Source organism: Pollicipes pollicipes, unplaced genomic scaffold (genome assembly GCF_011947565.3).
Source record: "Pollicipes pollicipes isolate AB1234 unplaced genomic scaffold, Ppol_2.1 Scaffold_4295;HRSCAF=5057_pilon_pilon_pilon, whole genome shotgun sequence".
Classification (NCBI taxonomy): Eukaryota; Metazoa; Arthropoda; class Thecostraca; order Pollicipedomorpha; family Pollicipedidae; genus Pollicipes; species Pollicipes pollicipes.
In genome coordinates, this window is record NW_023596461.1 from 22076553 (window position 1) to 22082384 (window position 5832).

A 5832-nucleotide genomic window follows, 5' to 3' on the forward strand; every position below is an offset into this window, starting at 1 on the left:
CTATTCACAGAAGACAAATACTTCCGTGTGAATAAACAATGAAGCATTTGTCTTGACTAAAGATGTGGCGTGCTCGTTTGGCGTGCTACGACAGTGGTGCCATGATAACATCTGAATTATGTGACCTGTTCGGAGGAATGCCTGGTGGGACGCATCCTGTCAGGATCCCTGCTGGAACGCGTCCTGTCAGGATCCCTGTCGACCACTCCGAATTTGAGGCTGATTTTGTCCCGACCATCGGCTCTTCTAATCTATATTGTCGCTGGCAGCGCTGTCTTGGAATGCCACCGCAGGTTTTACAAAGTTTCTTCCGCTGTTGTCTGTGCTTTCACAATTCTTTTAATAGTCGTGCATAGTTTTTAACGGGGATAATGGACCTTGTTTGCAAACAGCTGTTTAAATAAACAACGCCGCAAACATATGCACATATGAGGCGTGTCAATAGCGTTCAAACAATGCGACTGCTTGAGACAAAAGCAGTGTGCTGAAACAACTACGTGTGGATGGCAGCAAATGGTTGCATTACAAGTACCTACTTGTGGGCTTACTACGCTTAACAACGGGACCAACTCTTTGAAAACGCATGGAAAGACCTGCGGCGTTCAAGGGATCATTTTTGTTGGCATAATTTCTGGTTACGTCGACAATTGCTCATACGATTTTCTGGCCGATCTGACCCCTGGCCGACGGAATACCTGACGGAAAACGGGTGTGATATGCTGACTGTCAGGGACGTATGTGGGTCACGAAAAACATACTTAATGTATTAGCCGGTTTTTTTGTATAGCAGCATGGGCTCTTGCGTCGAAGCCATCAAGGCTCAGAAAGCAGTAAAACAAAATGATCCACAAGTATCAGGTGCCAACGATCTACTTGCTACCAAACGCTTTCCAGATTATCACTGTAGTTTAAATGTTGTTACTCATGCCAAAAGTTTCAAGCAAACCGCACCTGCTACCAATGTAATGCTACATCTCCCTAATTTCGCCGCTGCCACTTGTTCAGCACAGCCGCCATGTTTCGGTGCTGTCACACAGCAGTAACTCCAAAACCCCCGCCCGAGAAGCCCTGGAGTGCTGTTTTGCCGTAGCAGCGAGCTCCGTTTCACACGAGCTGCATTTCACTAGTCCTTCGCGGCACCTTTTGCAAGTTCTTCTTTCAACATGCTTGGTTTCTCTAACATGTCGGAGCGCAGGGGATTCATGTAACGCATTCGATTATCACTGCGGCCCACCTTTTTCGTCGCAACGAATGAATGAATGTATGAATGAATAAATGACAGCTACCGGACTCCGACAACACTCGGCGCGTGCACTTTTCGTCGTTTTATTCGAAATTCTTGCCGGCGGGGACTAAGCGACCGATCGGCGGCCATTTTAAAGACGCGAACATGTGAAATCGCAAACCGTTAGCAAAGTAAAGTAAAGTTAATGCTTGAACAGCACAGAGCAGAGAATGGCAAATAATTAGATGGTAACTGCAGGCAATGAATCGGCGCATGAGGTGGTGTAAAGTTTGCCGTGATCCTGGCTACAGTTTCAACGAAGGCGTATTGCATTTGCTACCATTTTCCAAATGCCCACATTCCCAGCTTGCACGATGATTACTGGCGCAGGTCTACGTCCCACACGCTCGTTTTGATTAAAGGAATTGCGGCCGGTACGTTGGTGGACACCTTGAAGTTGGATTCACGCCTTCACCAGCTCTGGGCGCCGAGATGTATAAAACGTGAAAATCTGTCTTTACAATTGTTGTGCACGTGATATGTGGCATATCGTCTCGTGCACATGTACACTGCATTCATTTTACATTTTTAAGCGACCCGCTGTTCAATCTGCACACAGCTCAAAAGGCAAAATACGACAAGCATTCAGGCAAACAGACAGACAGACGCACATCTTCAAAACGTCATTTAGACAAGTGTGATCCACCCCCTTGACTGGGCGGCTGTTGAGGTGATAATTAACTCGCAAAATCCCATAATGTTGAGTTGAAAAAGGTATCATGACAACACAACTTTTATTTTTCCTCGAACGAAATACGCCATCTGCACTTTGCTCATTGCATGACTCGTCCAGCCTAATCTTCAAGTATCTTTTCTGTGATATTCATACTCGTGAGCTTAGTCGTACAATTGAGGCTGTCTCTTACCTGAGGACTGTGGTGTCTTACCTGAGGACTGAGGAAAAAATGTGCTAAACTGGTGCTGACGGGAAAGCACGGCTGGTCGAGAGGGGACTATTAAGCACTGTTCTCTCCTGATCTGTGGGGTTGAAATGGGACCGCTTGGCCTTTTGACGCATTGCCTCCGGTAACAGCGTTATACTCTGAGGAGGTTTGAGGGACAAATCGGCTTTTACCTCGATCGTTACCCTGCAACGACATTATACTGATCATAGACAGACGGACAGACAGACAGACAGAGAGACATACACACAGACAAACGGGTAGACTCACCGACAGGTAGACATTAACAGCAACAGACAGACAGACAGACAGACAGACAGACACTCTTCAAATAGTTGTTGGGATAATACACACTTGGAACGCATGGGAGCACATTAAACAGGATTTGCAATATGGGTGGCTGTCACGTTTGGTCTGATGACTTTGCTATTATTGGAACGAAATAAACTGCGGGGCAAACACGCAGTTGCCGGCCAAAAGCTGTACCAGACACGTATCTAATCAAGTCAGACAGTAGGGATACGAGCAGAATAAGCATGGCCAACTTCAAAAGATAGTGAATCGAAGGTAAAGAACGTCATTTAGTCTGCCACACCTCGCAAGCCTCAGACAGACGGGCGTGGGATTTTGTCATCCGACAACGTTTGGTATGGAGTAAGAGCCGAGCAGTGGAACGCGTGACGGGGCGTGTTCTCCGAGGACTTCTGTGCGTTCTTATAACACGAATTCCCTCGACGAGCGTCACCCATTGTCACGTCACCGGAGCCGGTAACTATGTCCCTTGTTTCTTCACCCGATTCATGCGAACGGGAGCTGAAGCCATCCGCGAGAACAATAGAAGACGAAACAATGTACCCGGCAGGTCCCTGCCAACGCCTAGCGTACCGCGGCAGCCTGGTCCGGGCGGCCAGACGCCGCCGCAACCCAGCAGCGCAGCCGCCACACCGTGACGTCACGCCGTCGACCCGCGCCGCCCTGACCCAGGTCACTGGTGAGCCCCCAGCCACGCAGCCCGCGCGCCGAGAGCAGTGGCGCGCGTCGGGATACTTCACGCCATCTGGGCCGGACGGTGGGCGGATGGGAACGGACAGCGGCGTTTTTCCGCTCCGTCAAGTCGGTGATATATTTTTGCGGTCGGCGCCGATCCATTTCAAGCTGAGAGAGAGGAAAGAGAGAGCGAGCGAGAGAGAGAGAGAGAGAGAGAGAGAGAGAGAGAGAGAGAGAGAGAGAGAGAGAGAGAGAGAGAGAGAGAGAGAGAGAGAGAGAGAGAGAGAGAGAAGCGCTGCACCGTCGAGCCGCCTCCGTCGGTGTCCGACTCCGGGCTCCAGGACTGCAGTCTTCCAGCCGCAGCCCCGGGCCTCCAGCCCCGTCACCTGACTCACGCCTGTCACCTCCGCACCCTTGCGCGCAGTGCACTGACATGACGCGCGGTCGCGGTCCGGACCGCCAGATCGGAGCATCACTTCATTGGCGCCCGCAGCGACCGTCGGCGGTGCGACCAGCTGACCCGGCGCCCCACTCTCTGGGGCCGATGTCCGCTCACTGCACTGCGATGACCGCGGCGCCAAATTCGGCGCCGTCAGCCTGCGGCGGCAGGACTCGAGCGGGCTCGGCCGCTGCTGCCGTCCACGTGTGGGCTCGACTATGTGAGGCTGCGGGCCGGGGCGGTGGGATGCCTAGAGCCGGCTGGTTGGTGACGCCCGCACAGTCAGCGAAAAGTCAGCGGGCTGTTAGCCCATCTCAGGTGCCTGAGTATGTGAATGAATGCATTAATGACTGGTGACTTTACTGAGCCGCACCACGGCCACACGTGGCGACGCACTGCCACAAGTGACCACTCCGTGTCCAAAAGACATCGTGCATGCAAGGCGCTTGCTGTCCTCATCTGGCCCGGTCGGCCGGCATTGGGCGGTCAACTCGCTAATAAATCGCCAGAATATACAAAACAGTCTTCTGAAATCGTGCTCTCATTGGCGATATTTTGATAGAATACAGCAGCATGATTGATATTATTTGGGAAATTTTGCAGTCCGTTGTAACGATCGCAGACATTTCTATCCTCTTCCAGACCGCGTTGATTTACCTCTGCCTCCTCAACCCGCCCGTTATTTCACTTTTTCGGCATACTCCACTGTCTACCTTTACTTGCTCACTTCCACGAGCGCGTTAATAGCCAGCATAATCGTACATGTGGTGGTAGCAGTAGGCAACGTGAAGAAGACTGCTCTTTCAGCGGTACCGGCGCTACAATGCACGCGTTTGTCCGCATCTCAACGAAACTCGCGCATCACTCCGTGCACGGACGACAGCGGACGCACGTCCCTTGTGTCGAAGACGGGTTAAAGGAATGACTAGCGCAATGTCGGACCGCACCTGGTCTTGGACATGGCGAGAGTTGCTTTGAGAGACGAACTTGTTTCAGCCGTAGCAGCGGAGGCGTAGGCAGGCAGCACGAGGTACACAGTCACACTAGTTGAGTACTTTGTTGGATCTCGCGTTGTAATCTGCTTGTCACTGAATCTGCTCTCCCGTGTCATATAATCAGGTGCAAAGGCATTAGCGAGCTCTTGACAACAGCTGGTAACACCGGGCGAGGATGATCGGCACAGAACGCCCCGAACAGTCGGCTAAGCCGCTCCAGCACCGCCATGCCTCATAAGGCCTCAGCGCGAGGGCTCAGTGTGCAGACTCCTTCGCGTCGTTGTTCGGCCATCGGCGGGTCACGTGCCGGCTTCATGGAAACGCGAGACGCCGCTGCAGCAGCGTCTAGGATCGGGGCGCCGCCGGCGCCGTCTGACCCACGAGCATGCGCACCGGCGCTCGCCGCACTCCTCTTCGGCCCGTATATGCTGCCGACGAGTGCCGTGCAGTGGGGCTGCAAGGCGCGCGCCGCCAGGGGGCCGGCACGTTCGCGGAACGGTGGCATGAGCGCGCCGGCGGCTGGGTCGGGTCGGCATGGTTGGGTTGTGGCATTCTCGGAGAGCTGTTGTCTGCCTGGGCTGCAGGGGTAATTGGCGCCCTTGCCACGAAGCTGCAGGAACTTGCACGAGCTTCTTGACCTCCCGCGAAGTTTGGAGATGCTGTGAGTTTCACGAAATCAGGTTACTGGCTTTGCTGAACACTCTGTGTCTAGCTGGTGAGATGCCCGCAAGCAGCTGCAATGTTTTCTAATTAGCAAGCGCGTGTCAGTGCAGACGACTTTTTGCTAGGTTTTATGAAGCGATGCCTTATGCAAACATATCCTGTAAATACCCACTAGTGAGATCCAGAAGGCGTGGTTATGAATTCCTTCCATCTGTGTTTGTTTCCGCCGTCTGTTTTTGTAGCGCCCCAGTCGCAGCGCGTTGGTAAAAACCTGCCGAAAACGACTGAGCTGAATATCAATCAGCGCACCACGCGCGAACGGCGGACTCAGGCCGGACTGGCTGGTTTTTACGCGGTCCATAGCCCTGGCCTTTATTTCGCTTCCACAGCCGCCTGTTGGAACCCTCCGCGAGTATGAGCGGCGACAAAAACCGCAGCAAAACCGGCGCGCAGGGCCAGACACTCCGCCGGCGAGCCGCATTCTCTAGCCCACCGCTAGGCGTGTTGAACGCCTCGCAAATCACTCGCGACGGCGCTGAATATAGCCCGGCCGCGCGCCGG